A 17,066-nucleotide genomic window follows, 5' to 3' on the forward strand; every position below is an offset into this window, starting at 1 on the left:
GATTGCTCTGTTTTCGAGGTCTCTTATCGCAGGTGTCCAGGGTGGAGGGGGAGGATTAAAAACCATGGAATGTGTGCCTTCTCTTCGAAGCAAGAGCGCAATTTCACTGACCCAGGCTTTATAATTCTCTCCTGACTCCTTTAATTTGGACTCACCAGTCAAGGGGGTGACTGTGAATACCTGCTGAGGAACAATTTGTTGCTCTGGTTGCAAATCTGGTTGTTGAACCAGGGGATGCTGGGGTTGCATCATTGGCCTTTGCGTGGCAACATCAAATTGGCTTCCTCGAATTCGCCTTTCGCTTTGCCTTTTTCCATCTAGGGAGGATTCGACACCGCCAGGGGGTGGGGGCAAAGTTTGGGCTTCTGTAAAACTCATAGACAGATCTCTAAAAATCTGGTCCAACTGCTTCATCTTTTGCTGTAATAATTTTTCTCCGCCAGCAGATGGCAGTGCAGCTTCACTTTTGGCTGCCTCACCTTCCTATATGTATGCGGAAGTTCAGTTGACTCAAAGGGACCACGTGACCTCGGTGATGTGTACATGTCTCTTTGTTCTGATTGACCAATGAACTCTGTGGGGTGTGTCTTAGGCTGTTGTTTTGAAGACAAGATGGCATCCTCAGACATTTTGGGAATGGGGGAGCTTCTCCTACTTCGCCTTATCTCCTCAAAACACACTCTCGCATCCCTAGCATATTTTTCGAAACGTTCTATTTGATCAAGATAGCTTTGCATTTCTTGCTCATCATCTGGGGAGATTTCATAGACTTTGCTTTCTGCGTGGGAGAATTTTTTTTCAGCCGGCCATTCATCAATTGTTTGATAATCTGCGAGGGTCTGGGAATGGAGTGGCTCTGGCAGAGTGGGAAGTTTTGGCTTGGCCCCCAAAAATTCATAATCTCCTGGAGATATTTTAGAAGGAGGAACCACTGACCTCGTTTCGTGGATGTCGCGTCCTGTAGCTCCTTCCCCCACATTTGGCTCGGCACTTTGTTGCTCCTGAAGCACGTTTTGATCTTGCTTCTCTGTGTCCGAGGGGGCCTCCTTGTCAGAGGAAGCTGATTCATCTGTGCTCGCCCCATCTTTCCTTTTCTTTTTTTTCTTTTTCTCCGACATTGCTAATTAGGCTTAGTCGGTTATCTTTAGGTAGCATGAAGGGAAAATACAGCCATAAATTGTAGCCATCTCAGCTACAACCATCCTCTGCTACCAAGTTGTCAGGGAAAAAAAAATGCCCTGGGGAAATCTGAGATCAATGGACCATGGCTGATTCCCTTCCGCATATCTTTTGAGATATTGAGAAAAATAAAAGTCTTTAAAAGTATTCTAATTAATAAACAAACTTTAATAATAAAATAAAAAGTAAATGAAACAGAAATAACTAATGGTTACATTTTGATAATGAAAGCTACGTCTGCCAAGCTGGCAGCCGAACAAAGAAGAAAGAAATTTAGTTCTGGAATGTGTAACGCGTGCGCAATAAATCACTTTCAGATAACATTTTGTTTTATGACCTGCGCAATAAAGCTTTCTTAGTTTAACTCTTGAATGTCAGTTTAGGCAGTTCAGGCCTAGCAAACTTTTTAACATCGTGACAGTCTCCTCCTACCCTTAAGCTGGCCTCCCCCACCTAGCCCAGTGGAGCTCCAGAGGAGGTGGACGCAGAACGTCTCCTCAGCCCGGCTGGCTGCGCGCACTCTCAACCCCTTTCACAGGGAGCCAGCTATGGCCTCACCAAGGCGGCTCTGACAGGGCGGCGTCGGTGTCAGCCTGAGGGGCAGTGGGGCTGGGACGGCTGCTGGGTGCCCCATGAGGCGGCGACTGCAACAGCGATGGTGCCTCTGGATGGGGCCGCAGCCAGCGGGGACTGCCTTGCGTCAGCGCCGCCAGGGCCAGCTCCTTCCTCCTCCTCCTCCTCCTCCTTCTCCTCCTCCTCCTCCTCCTGCCCCTCAGGGGATGCCGGCTGCCTCCTCTTGCTGCCACCGCTGAGGGAAGCCGGGTTGGGGGCGGCGGCCTCCTCCTCCTCCTCTCCTCCTCAGCTCGGCCAGGCCAGGTCCTGTGGGAGCGTCCTCCGTGGCGGCTCTTGCAGGGGCCACCGTGGGTCACTTTCATGCGGGGGCCACCTCTGCTGGGGGACTTGTGCTTTCTCTTTATTTTCTTTTCCATTTAACCAGACTGGGCCACAGCAACGTTGTGTCAAAATTTCAAAGCAATCGGTGAAGAACCTTCGGAGATTTGAGATTTTGAACAAACAAACATTACATTTTTATTTATATATATTTCAATATGGCATGTCTAATAAAATTATTTTTGAAGTCAGCATTACCAAATTAGAAGCAGTGAAGTACAGTTTCAAATCTTGAAATACTATAATTAACCTATGGGGTTTTTTTGTCCTACAAAATTAATTAAAATATATATTTCTGCTATTTTTTAAATGGTACATCTCCTGTTAAAACAGGTATTATCTAAACAAAATAAGTATTGGCAAAATATTCATTTTTATCATAGAATTTCTGCCCAAAGTGGCAATTTTAATTTCTCTTATGTTAATTTGTTTTAATTCCAGTTCACATTAACATAATTATTTTGAAATAACATATAGTTCATATTTATCATAGCAATACTCAAGTATTTTACTTTTTTTTAATCTTAAAGCCAATTTTCTTCATGAGTTCTATTTGATATTCTAATGTCATATTTTTGTTAATATTCTTGACTTCTGATTATTAATCCTGAAATCTGCTTACAGGTGAAGGCCTTTAATTTTCCCATAGTGAATCTTAAAAATTATATCCAAATCTACCACAAATACAATAATACAATAGCAGAGTTGGAAGGGACCTTGGAGGTCTTCTAGTCCAACCCCCTGCCTAGGCATGAAATCCTATACCATTTCAGACAAATGGCTATCCAACATCTTCTTAAAGACTTCCAGTGTTGGGGCATTCACATCTTCTGGAGGCAAGCTGTTCCACTGATTAATTGTTCTAACTGTCAGGAAATTTCTCCTCAGTTCTAAATTGCTTCTCTCCTTGTTTAGTTTCCACCTATTGCTTCTTGTTCTACACTCAGGTGCCTTGGAGAATAGCTTGACTCCCTCTTCTTTGTGGCAACCCCTGAGATATTGGAACACTGCTATCATGTCTCCCCTAGTCCTTCTTTCTCTTAAGCTAGACATACCCAGTTCCTGCAACCGTTCTTCATATGTTTTAGTCTCCAGTCCCCTAATCATCTTTGTTGCTCTTCTCTGCACTCTTTCTAGAGTCTCCACATCTTTTCTACATCGTGGCGACCAAAACTGAATGCAGTATTCCAAGTGTGGCCTTACCAAAGCATTATGAAGTGGTATTAACACTTCACGTGATCTTGATTCTATCCCTCTGTTTATGTAGCCTAGAACTGTGTTGGCTTTTTTGGCAGCTGCTGCACACTGCTGGCTCATATTTAAATGGTTGTCCACTAGGACTCCAATATCCCTCTCACAGTTATTACTGTTGAGCAAGGTACCACCTATACAGTACCTGTGCATTTCGTTTTTCTTGCCTAAATGTAGAACCTTACTCTTTTCATCATTGAATTTCATTTTATTAGATAGTGCCCAATATTCAAATTTGTCAAGATCCTTCTGTATCTTAAGCCTATATTCTGGAATGTTGGCTATTCCTGCCAGCTTGATGTCATCTGCAAATTTGATGTTGCCCATTTATTCCCTCATCCAAATCATTGATGAAGATGTTGAAGAGTACTGGGCCTAAAACAGAGCCTTTGGGTACACCACTGCACACTTCCCTCCATGCAGATGCAGTTCCATTGAGGATTACACGTTGAGTGCGGTTGGTCAGCCAGTTACGAATCCATCTGGTGGTGATGCTGTCTAACCCACATTCTTCTACTTTATCTAGTAATAGGTTATGGTCTACCTTATCAAATGCCTTACTGAAGTCCAAGTAAACTATATCGACGGCATTCCTCTGGTCCACTAATTTTGTCACATTATCAAAGAATGCAATAAGATTAGTCTGGCATGATCTGTTTTTGACAAATCCATGTTGGCTTTTGGCTATTACTTTGTTTGCTTCTAGGTGTTCGCAAATTCATTGCTTGATTTTTTTTTCCTGGTACTGAGGTCAGGCTGATAGGTCTGTAAAATGTAATTAACTTATAAATTTGTATTTTAATTCTTATAATTTTCTGAACTTTTGTCTTTTGTCTCTATTCAGTAGCTCAAGAACCAAAATGAACAAAAGTAGATTTAGTGGATATCCTTGATCTTATCTGTAAGTTGTTCTAATGAACCCCTACATCCTTCTCTCAATTTGGCAGTTTTCCTGATGACTGCTGTGATAAGAAAGTGAAAGTATTGCATGGGAACTATACATGGGAACTTTGATCTTGTTGTTTCCTGACCACCTGTACTGGCTGAGCCAATATGGCCAACTTCCTCCTTCTTCCTTGTCTTTATGAATGAGACTCCTCCCTTGGAAAACTTTATGGCTCTGAACTAATTTCCACCCCAGAGACCTCTAGGAGCCTCTTCAAATACGTTTTTCCCCTGGATTTGGAATATTTTGATCCAACTATCTGCTCTAGTTTTGTAATAGACGATTTATTCTCCTTTGGACTTGCTTGCCTGGTGATCCCTACCGGTTGTGCTTTCCCACAGACACCATTTCTTTGTATAGAACAATAACTATCTCTGAGCTTCATGATGGGCCCAAAGAAGTTACCGCCTGGTAAGGCCTCATCGGCCCTGACATCTTCTACGTCCAGCCCTATTGCTCACCAGTCACAACTGGGATCTTTTTTACAACCTAAAGCCCCTGAAGAGAGTGCAAAGGATTTGTCCATTCATCAGATGCTTAAATCCATCTTAAAGGGACAGGACGAAATGAAAAAACAACTGCAGGACTTAAATGAACAGCTCAGAGAGACGAAACAACAAACCATACGGAATGAACAGAGGATAGGTGTACTGGAGGAGGGTGCGGTTGGGATAAGAGATGAGCTGAAGACAATCCAAAGGGGGAATGTAAAATTTGAGAATCATGTGATAAAAATGGAATTTGAAGGGATGTCTTTTTTCCTTAGGTTCCAAAACTTGCCAGAAGTTGAGAATGAAGATCTTAAGGAGATTATGATCACAATATTAGCAGAATATATTAATAGAGATAAACAACAGCTTTGGTGGGATATTGACCTGATCTATAGGATTAATTCAGCCTATGCAAGAACACACAATGTTCCAAGGGAAGTTCATGTTAAATTTCTTAGAAAAACCACAAGAGATGAGGTTCTAGGAGCTCAAAGGGGAGGACCATTAAAATATAAGGATAAAGAAATAACCATTCTTAAACAGATCCCAAAGAAAGTAAGAGATAAGAGAAGGAAATATTCCTTCTTAGCAAAAAAAATTATACAATAATGGGGTCGGGTTTAAGTGGCTGTTACCAGAAGGCATGTTGATTTTCTGGGAGGGCAGTAGAATTAGAATCAACACAGTTGTGGAAGCGGAGGCTTTCACTAAAAAACACAGTGCTCTCTTAGGTGAAATGGGGGATGTTACAAAAGAAACAAAGGAGGGAGGGGCTGAGGCTCTGCCAGTGGACGGGGGGGGGGGAGGATGCGACAACTAGAAGACTCAGATCACAAAAGTGATTTCAAACACTATTGCAAATGTTGTTACAATGTACCTTTATGGAAGTGATATAAAACAAAATGATTGAAACATACTGATGATTTTGTGTTAAACTCAAAACTGCTAATACCTATGTAAATGTTGATAATTTTCTATTTTTTTGTAAAAGTTGTGAGACCTGTGGGGGTTCTCCCCCCCACACGCTGTAGCTGTCAAAATGTTCTATAACCTTTTAACCCTTTTTCCCTGTAAAACTTCTAAAATCAATAAAATTTGGACAACATAAAAAAGTGAAAGTATAACAATTGCTATGTTAAAAATGAAATGTAGGCAACCCCTTTACATACTGTATGTGTACACAAAGACACACAGACACACACAGACACACACACACACACACACAGTGACGTTCGGTGAGGTTTATGACTGGTGAGGCACTGACACAGTGCTGGGTTTCAAATATTTTTCAATTCTGGGTTTCAACTCCCAGAATTCCACAGCCAGGCATGCTCAGTTCCAATTTAAAGCGACAGCATTTGTTTTTCTCCTTTGCTCCTTCTTTCTTTTTCTTTTTCTTCTCCTTCCCCTCCTTCCTCCCTCTCTTCCTTCCTCTCCCTCTCTCAAACACACACACACACACACACACAGAAGTTGGAATGGACTATCTCTCCTACCCCTTCCCTCTCTCACTCACTCTCAAACAAACCCCCCCACACACAAAAGTTGGATTGGATATCTTTTCCAGTGGCTTGAAAGCAGCTCCTCTGCCACCACCACCCCCATTTCCCTGCTGCCTTTCCCAAACACCTCCACCAAATGCAGCCTGCTGTCTGGGTGGGAAATGCTTGGAACACAATAAAGCCCACCCACCACCTCCTGCTGGCAGGCTGAGGTGAGAGGAGAGGCAAAGAAGCCGGAGGGGAGCCAAGCCGAGCCTTCCAAAAGAAAGAGGCTGGGGGGAAGTGTGTGTACTACAGCATGGCTCTTTGCCTGGCTTCCTGCCTCCTCCTGTGGTCTCCTCAGTGCTCGCTTGTGCTCTCCCTCCCCAAGTGTAGTTTGATTGCAGGTGGAGCCACGTTGCCTTTTCAAACTTGTAATCAGTGAAGCTGGGCTAGATTTTTATATAGTTTTATCCAGCTGTGTGTGTGAGAGAGAGAAATGAATGGGGGCCTGGGGAGGAAGTCACTACACTTGGGGAGGGAGAGCACCAGTGAGGTTAAGCAGAGTCATCCACGGTGAGGCAGCAACTAGCTCAGCTTTTTCCTTTTACTTTTTTTTTTCATGATGAGAGTGGTGAGGCTGTGCTTCACTTGCCTCACCTGACTGCACGTCACTGCACACACACACATACAGCATTTTAGTCCCAATTAGCTATCCATAATTATAATCTCCTAAATTCTTATTGTTTACTTCTGAGCCTTTATTAAGATTATTCACAAAAATCCCTTGTTATTTTTACCTTTCCACAAGTTCTTTTTTGTAATATATCTTGTTCAATCTTCACCTTTTTGTTTTATAAAATCCACTAATTACTACAATCAATACTCCTATGAATGTTCAGTCTGATAGTATAATAGCTTTATTATTTTCAAAGCATTTTATCAAAAAAAAAAATATTTCCTCTATTTTTAAAAACCACTGCCCCCTTTTAGACCATAATTTTGTTAAAGTTTTTGTTTCAAATTGAAACCCTTTAAAATACTGGGGGAGGAGGTTCCTCTTCATGATTTCAAAAAGAAAAAAATATTTGATCTTCAGTTTTGTTTTAAATATATCCGTTAGGTTGTAAATTAAATTTACAATTTAAATTAATTAGAAGTGTTTAAGAGGACGAGGATTTTGTCAATCAAACATCCATAAATATTCTATACCACTATACCATGTCAGACTGGTCATAACACCTCATTCAGAAACCACCTGATGTTTCTAACTGAAAAAGGCATCAGGGGAACTGAATGGTTTACACTGTCATTCTCTAAACCCATTAATTGCTTTTGGTATTGGACTCTGCTATCAAGTCAAATATCCAGTAAAAAACATTACATGATAAAATTCAGTATGCTTGTACCCAAATGTGCATTATTGGACTAATGAAATGTGCTGAGAGTTGGGTTATGGTAATTGAAAGACCTCATTTTTTAACCTTTTGCTTTAAGCCAGGATAACAAAATTGTCAATGAGAATTGGACCTCAAATATAGTTTCGTAAATATGAAGTTGTAAAACCAGATATTGATCTTAGTCATACTGTTCCCAGCCTTATGACAAAGAATAGAGGCAAAGAGACATAGCAGAGAGTTGAAATATGTTCCTGTGAAATTTGGTCTGAATTCTTTCTAGGGGAGCAAAAGTGTTATAACTAGGAACCAACAGCTGTCCTCTAACTTTAGCAGGGTACACTACACTCAGAATGCAGCTAGGCTAAATAAGGTTCCTTTACTGAAGAAATAATGTAGATCTCCGGGGATTTTGGACTGAAATTTTGTCTGGACATTTGTGTGATATCATGGCATGAAAAATTATGCATACTTCTTTAAATGATTTAACCAACTGAATAGGATAATAATTTCAAATTAATCTTCTGGGCAGTTTCACAAAGTTCATCACCTTGGTTTTATTATGGTTTATTTCCGGAGCTTCAGAAACTCAATGTTTGGCAAACTTTGATTGGCCCTTAGGTCCATCAGAGTTTGAGAAAGTAACAATGTGTCTTCCATAACAATACCAATAAGATTTATATACTGCTTCATAGTGCTTGACAGCCCTCTCTAAGCGGTTTACAGAGGCAGCATATTTGCCCATACATAATAGCACTGAGATATGTTTCATTGTTAGTGTCATTGGGTGATGGGAAAGGTAATTCATCACAGCAACTAATATGTTTAATGTAGTAGTTAAGTTTAGCAGTATATAAGACTAAGTGCTAGTGCTATAGCTAGTCAAATAACAACACAGCAAATATATAGCCTTCTTTGACTTCTCTATTAATAGGGACCTTGTTAATATAATGTCTTTGGAAGCTATGTCTAACTCATGATGGTTTTATCATAAAAAAAAGTTTTGCAATTTGCAACTCAAGCTGGGCTGAGGAATTAGTTCGAAAATTGAAATGATCAAAGCCTATGAATTGAAGATGTGGTGGTGTAGGATTAAAGCATGGTCAAAGATGGAGTAGCCTGCTCTAGATCCTGGTTGTTTCTTGGTCATTATGTTATCTGAGTTCATCCAGTCCAAAAGCTTGACACACTACGAACAAAAAAATAAGTACTGATTACCCACCCACCATTCATCTTGATCTACAAATTCAATTGCACTTGAACTAAGCTTTTTTTAACCTAGTACTGAACTTTTAGTGCTTGAAATAATTTTTGAATAAGTAAATAAGAGAGCAGTTGCAAGATAGGTTGATATTTCAGTTTCTTAGTTCAAGAACTAAATTCTTCAGGCAAGAACTTACAAAAAGGATCTGAAGGAAGATCTTTGAGAACAATCATTCTATTTTGAGGATGTGACTGACCATATCTGATCTTAAGCTGAAAGCACTAGAACAATGCTCCCATAATGCATTTGACTCATCTAATTTTTAGCCTACTCCTTCAAAAAACAACAACAACCCACACGGTATTTACAGAGTTAAAAATGTCACTATTTCTATATATCTCAAATTTAATAATACAGTTATAAATTTGTCACTTTTGGATATCCTTAAATCATCTAGTACGTACATGCATGTATTTGGCTTTTAAAAATTCTAGTTGATCTAGATTTTTATTTCTTAATAAGATCTGACAGCTAAGCTGAAATATTAGTTGCCGTGTGACCTAATTTTTATGAACTTGAAAAAGCAACTCTAATAATATTTCTACTGAAATCAATCTTTAATAAATAGTCTCCCCCCAACAAAGCTCTGTTTAAAAAAATAGATTATTCAAACTGCTTTTAAACAATTAGTTATTTGAAAATTTTAATTGGAGAAGATAAACCTATAAAGAATGTAATGGAGGCACAACTCTTCCACATTCAAGATTATCTGTCACCTGATGACCCATATTCTTTACACTACATTTTAATTTTTGTACCAATTATAGTGTATAAGGATAATTCCTATTAGCATATTTATGGTCATTGCTTCATATTTATTGTCTGCACAACTCATTAATCTTTGTCTAGTGTGTAGGGTTGACAGCACAATCTATTTTGCTATCTTTGAGTTCCAGCCATATCCAAAAAGGGCTTTGTTTCCATGTAAATAAACTATGTTTAGGATGAAAGAACAATGGTGCATCATACAGTGATTGACACAAGCCAGGGCTGCTAATCAAAAGTAGATTTTATTACCAGATGAGTCAAATGCATTATGGGGCCTTTGTTCTAGTGCTGCCAGGCTAAGATTGGATGTGGTCAGTCACCTCCTCAAGATAGATTGATTGTTCTCCAAGATTACAAAGAGTCACCTTATTATCCAGACCAGACAACAGGGCAGTTCTTTCCAAACAGACACCTTTTGCAAAAACTGCCTATGCTTTCAGTTGATTTGAATTGCTAATACATAATCTGTCTAGCACAGATGTGCAATGAATATTGGGATGTTTTGCAGGTCATTGGATGAGGTTGAAAGATGAGGTAATGATTATTCAGTGATGGTTACTGGATATTTGCCAGCACTTAAGCACTAATACTTTCTGTCGATACTAATCAGATCATTTTCCAAAGCATCTTTCCTTTCATCAGCTCAAGGATAATAAATGTAAGAATATAACATAGCCTTGCTCTTCTACTTAATAGAGATGTCAGGAATTTAATATTTTGATGTATTTTTTTAAAAAAGTATTCCTTCTCAGAAAAAAATCTGAGTAATAACAATTCATTAAACCTCATCTAGAGTAAACTGATTACTTTGATTTATTTTAAATCTTGTTTTTATTAGAAACAAAAAATGTACAATCAGTATCTTTGTTTTGCAAAAAGATGTAACAAGAACAATATAACAGAATTGGAAGGGACCTTGGAAGTCTTCTCATCCAAATCCCTGTTGAAGTAGAAGTCCTAAATCCTTCTGGGCAGATGGCTATCCAATCTCTTCTTTAAATACTCCAGCGAAGGAACATTCACAACTTCTGGAGGCAAGCCATTCCTTTGATTAATTGTTCTCATTGCCAGGACACCAACCAACCTACTTACCTACCTACCTACCTACCTTCCTTCCTTCCTTCCTTCCTTCCTTCCTTCCTTCCTTCCTTTTTTTCTTCCTTTCATCTTTTTTTGAGGATGGAATGCATATAAGTTCTTTTTCAGTACTCTGATCATTCCCAGGTGCTCCAGGATCTTTGAAAGATATGGTTCAGTAGTTTTGAGATCACCTCTGTCAACTCTGGGATATAATCCATCTGGTCCAGATGATTTGAACTCATCTACAGTGGAGATAAATAGCTAGATGAGATAGACAGATAGACAGACAGATAGATAGAGTGGATCATCTTCATAGATAGATAGAATGGATTATCTTCATAGATAGATAGAGTGGATAATCTTCATGGATTACTGTCCTGTTGTGGGCTTGCACAGCACAAAGAACTGTGAGCTAAGCTATGCAGGGCCATCCAAGTTATAGTGGAGAGAAGATGGAAACTAATTAAGAAGAGAAGCAACCTAGAACTAAGAAATTTCCTTAACAGTGAGAACAATTAATCAGTGGAAAGGCTTGCCTTCAGAAGTTGTGGGTACTCTATCACTGGCAACTTTGAGACTGGCAGGCACTTATCTGGAGTGATATAGGGCCTCCTGCTTGATAATGGGGTTGGACTAGAAGGCCTCCATGGTCCCTTCTAACTCTTGTTGCCTAGATTACAGTGAGTTATATGGCATGGTTAATCTCCCCCAAAGCTCCCATAACTTCAATCCCCCTCTATCACTTTGCAGTGGTTAGAATGCAGCATTATATCACTGTCAGGAGTTTGCTTGTTTGATAGTGCTGTAAAGCATTGTGGAGTGGTATATACATCTAAGTACTACTGCTATATCCGTTAGTAAGAGTTAAGTCCAGTATAACTGACCGCTGGAGCCTGAAATACCTAAACAATGACTTTAAATTCTAGAGGTGCAGCAATAACAGGCAAGCCAGACATATACACTCCAGCTGATGCCAAGATGGCATGGAAATTGAGATGAGGAATTTAGTGGCCAATGTTCAAGCAAGTATCTGACTTAACAAATGCCTCAAGAGTAACATCAAAACCCTGCACCACCTGCCTAGTGAAATGGGATGATTCACCTTGACCAGGTCAGTGTGGATGGATGTGTGCAGGTAGGTTGACACACTGAGTGGGCATGGCCAAATGGGTATGGCTGGGTCAGCACAGATGACTCAGAGCAGATGACTTGGCATGATCAGATGGGCACAACAGTTGGCCAGGTGGGTGCAGACAGGTCACTGTGGAACACGTTGCCCCAACCAACATGGGAACAACTCAGTGCCCCACCAGCCCTTTGCCTCCCCGAAGTGCCAGTAGCCAAGTGCAGAGTCAGGCACTGTTTTGTCCCATCCCAGAGCTACCTCAAAGGGAGAGAAATCTGGAAAGCCTCCTGGAGCCCACCCTGGAGCATGGTGGTGGTTCAACTGCTACCCCTGAGAATCACATCCCCATTGCTCTTCCCCCCCCCTCCTGCCAGACTTGAGGCTGTGAAGATCTGGATGGGGAGGAAATGGCTCTACCTCAATTCTAACAAAAGGGAAGCTTTGGCTCACCAGGATCTCAAGAGCTGTCATGTTTTAGATCTTCTCCCAAGGGAGACAAAACTTTTAACTTCTCCAGATTTTGCTGTCTATAGTTGTGGGAGTGAAGAACTGAGCTTTCTCCATCATCCCTGTCAGGCTGCCCTCCCCATTGCTGTTGTTGCAGTCTGCCACAATCCTGAAAGAGAGGGGGCTGGGGGAAAGGGGTAGAAGTGGTATTCAGCGGATTCTGACCAGTTCTGGAGAACTGGTAGTGGAAATTTTGAGTAGTTCAGAAAACCAATAAATACCTCTGCCTCCCAGCTGATCGGGAAGGAATGGAGATTTTACAGTATCCTTCCCTGGAATCGGGAAGGAATGGAGATTTTATGGTATCCTTTCCCTGCCCTGCCCACCAAGCCACGCCAACAGAACTGCTAGTAAAAGTTTTTGAATCCATCCCCTGGAAAGGGGGCCTCTTATTAAAGGGGAAAGGTGGAAGACACCAGTGCAGACAGGAAGCAAAGGTGTGGATCAGTTTTATTCAGACTTTTGGGTGCCCAAGACCTGGGAATGGAATGTTAATTGCTTCTTTAAGTGTCTTGTTCTCAAAACATCCAGCTACCATTATTGGACACAGACTATTAGCAGAGTGATTTGAAGATTAGTTTTACTTTTTGGGTTACCTGTTTTTAAAATATTTATATAGTGAACAAATATTGGGTTGATTTAATTACTAGACAAATAGATTTGCGCATCAGAGATATAATATGATAAGAGTATTTTTGTTAAATACAGGTAGTCCTCGAGTGACAACCATAATTGAGCCTAAAATGTTTGTTGCTATGTGAAACTTTTGTTAAGTGAGTTTTGCCCCATTTTATGATCTTTCTTGCCATAGTTATTAAGTGAATCACTGCAGTTAATAATATGGTTGTTAAGTGAATCAGGCAGTTCACTGGTAGTGCAGTTTAAGACATGTTCCTAATATCACAGAATGTAGGACAAAGTTGAAGTCAATTAAAGTTATAGAAATGCAGGTTCTTGTTCAGGAAATATTCCCTAATAGGAACAATTTGATAATGGAATCACTTATCAGATTGATACATTTTCCTCTGCTAGTTGTAATTACGCAGGAATTGCACAGCCATGCTTTATTTCTTCTATTTGGTTATCAATTTATTGTTAAAAGAAAACACAGTATAATTTAAAATAGTAAGTAAAATGAGACATTAAGTTGTGAATGGTAGCAATTACAAACATTTTACTTTACTGTAGGTAATGAAACCATCCAAACTCAGGCATGATTCAAACCTACAAACTTTTGACAGCACATGCAGTTGAGCAGAACTGAACAATTTTTGTAGACATTTTAATATATTGCTTTCTTCAACTATTAAACACACCTCTATTTCAAGCCTTCCTGTATATTTATTAAGTAGTGTGGATATTAACTCAGAATGTCAAATGTGATAGAAGAAACATCACAGGCTGTGTCAGATGATTTTGTCTGAGCATAAACAGATGGACTGTGAATGTAGGATGTTACTAAATCTCCCCTTCAGCACATATTGTGGTGTAGGGCCAAGTCAACAATTATTTATTTAAGCTTTAGTCTTCTCTGGTTCAAACATTAGTAAGGATTGGGCTGAGGGGCCACATCTTTTTTCTTCTAAGAGCAAATAAACTTACTAGCAAGGATAGATAATTGACTCGGAACATATGTTGTAGCCAATAGTTCGAATGACAGATTTTCATGAACCTTCAGCTCCAACTGAAGAAATGCTTTTTGCACTACAGATTGAGGAATAGGAAGCATAGTTCCTTTAAATTTTGAATTATTTGCATTAGGACCAGTATATATTTACAACTACCTAGTTCTATGCCACATAGCAAAAAGTTGAGCTCCTAGGCACTAAATAATGTTAACTGCTGCAGGGACAAAGTTATTACTGACATAATTAGCTAATCTGATTATAGAATTGGAGAGCTTTGGGTCATGCATTGTAATTTCTCAAACTTGTTTTCAAGTGTTGAAAAATTGAACATGGGCTCTCCATTATTTGAAAACCTTAATTTGCTCAACTTGGTTCTCATTGATTGGTAACAGTTGTACATATCTTAGTAAATAAGACCAGGCTCACTTTAAACTAATTAATGTCTAATTTTTGGTGATGGCAGAAAGTAACTAGAACCTGGAGACTGCCAAAACCCAATCTGAATCAAGGACAGAATGATGGCATTGTTATTCTAATGGAGGATAGGAATAAGTAATGACAACAGGAGTGATATTCAGATTTTGAGAAAGCCTGTATTATGGAATTAATATGTTGAAAGTTCACAAAGAAACATTGATTCCATTAGTATGGAATTGGTGTGGGATATCTTAGATGGCAGCATATTTAAATGACAATGTGCTTTGACAGCTCAATATGGACCTGATGGTTTAGCTGCTTCTAAAAGACTTGATATGTTAATACTGAAGAATTCAATTTAAAAATTTAAATCTACTTTCTTCTTTTGTAAAAAAAACAAAAACAAATGAACAATTCAAAATACCTATAACAAATTTACAAGACCTTGGAATCAAGAATTGGAAACGCTGATCCTTCTAAAGGTGATGGACTCAAGTCTTGACTGATGTGAAGTGATTTACAGTTGAAATTAATATTGGGTAGATATTGTTTTTTATATTTATTGGGCTCTTTGAAAGAGCAGGTGTGTGTGTTCAGGTCATCATCATCAACAAGCATAGAAATATCAATCTAAAGTTGCTTCATCGGCTATGGTCACCTCTATACGGGATAACATAGAGCACTTATTATGTCAATATTAATCATGTGACTGACCTTTCATGTTAGCCAGAAGATTCAGATTGTGCAAAATACCATAAATGTGTTCCTAAAAGTTAATTCTCAAAGTAATTCAAGGTACTTGTTTTGACATATAAAGTCCAGGTAGTCTTCAAATTGAGTCCAAAATTTATGTTGCTAAGTGAAACATTTGTTGAGTTTGCCCCATTTTATGACTCTCCTTGCCACAGTTGTTAAGTGCATCCGTTAAGGCATTCAGAGGTTCAACATGTAGTTCATCAATTCAGGAACACCTTGCCCCACCTTAAGCATTGTTTAGGCTAGACAAACACAGGTAGTCCGGGACTTACGACCACAACTGAGCCCCAAATTTCTATTGCTAAATGAGACATGCTAAGTGACTTTTGCCCATTTCATGACATTTCTTGTTGCAGTTAAGTGAATCATTGCAGTTGTTAAAATAGTAACACAATTGTTAGGTGAATCAGATTCCCCATTTGCCAGGTGGTTGCAAAAACCGATCACATGACCCTGGGACACTGCAATCATAAAAAATGTGAACCACTTGCCAAACATCTGAATTTTGATTATGTGACCATGGGGATGCTGCAACAGTCGTGTGAAAAACAGTTGCCACTTTTTTCAATGATGTTGTAACTTTGAACACTCACTAACTGTTGTAAGTCGAGGACTGCCTGCACTATGTTTAGAATCTTATTATTTTGGCATGAACAATTCTAAAGACTGCAGTCTTTTGATACAAGGACCTTAATTTGAGGCATTCAAATGATTTGATTTGAAGAGAGAGCCCATGGGAAAAAAAAATAAAAGGATAAAATTTTTCTTCTTTTTATCCACACCCTAAAGCAGTGTTTCCAGCTCAAATTTATGCAATTCTAGCTCAGTTACATGCAGATTATGTAATAATTTTGTCTGTTCCCTGGTGGGAATAAGCCAGAGAATAGTTAGTCTTTCACTCTAGCCATTTTATGCTGGCACTGATGGTTGCTAGCCAACAAGATTGTAAGCTGGATGTCTGCCATAGTTCACTGCTATGCTAGTTGTGGCAGAACTTCTAAAATAATTCTTTTTAGCAGTAACTTAAGAGGGCAACTATAAAACTAGATACACGCTTGGCACAGGTTGACATTAGCAATCCAATGAACAGCCAAATTCAAGGGAAAAGACAAGAAACAATATGAAGTGGAATCAAGCACAACCCAACAAAATAAACTTGAACTGAGTCCTGAAAAAATTTTTTTTGCTTCTGCTCCCAGGGAAGATGGCCAATAAATCAGCAGGCTCTTCTTTAACAGTAGAAAAGAGTAGTCCTCTTTTCTAGTTCCAGATCTCTTGGGGTGCAAATTTGTCATATTAAGAATAAGACCCTCAGCTATCTTGGGACAATATATAAAGACTAACTTTTAACTGGTTGACTGATACAATATTCCCCAATCCCCCAAAAGTCTTAAATCTGCTGTCTATTTCAATCTGCTCTTCTTTAACAGTATAAAAGTTATTTTCAGGTTGTAAAGAAACAAGAAAAGTGAGAAATAATTGGACTTGCCTCAGCCATTGATGCTGAAGGTATAAAGTAATATTAAAGGATCTTTCCCCTCTTTTGTACTTCTATTAACATTAGAAATTTTGGCAATTTAAATACGTCAAGAACACAGAATATGAAGACTTAAATTAGCTTCACAAGAGTATAAATTGAAATCATATGTTGATGATATAGTATTAATATGATTAAATGGATGCAAAATTTCAATATGCAGTCATAGAGATTGAACACTGGAAATTTCAAGGGAAAAAGTATAATTGCTAAAATGAGGGATCCTTTACTGGGAAATTAATTTTGATGGTGTTAATCCAATATATTTTACAATTCAATTAAAAAAA

The sequence above is a fragment of the Natrix helvetica genome (assembly GCF_964273705.1).
Source record: "Natrix helvetica genome assembly, chromosome: Z".
Classification (NCBI taxonomy): domain Eukaryota; kingdom Metazoa; phylum Chordata; class Lepidosauria; order Squamata; family Natricidae; genus Natrix; species Natrix helvetica.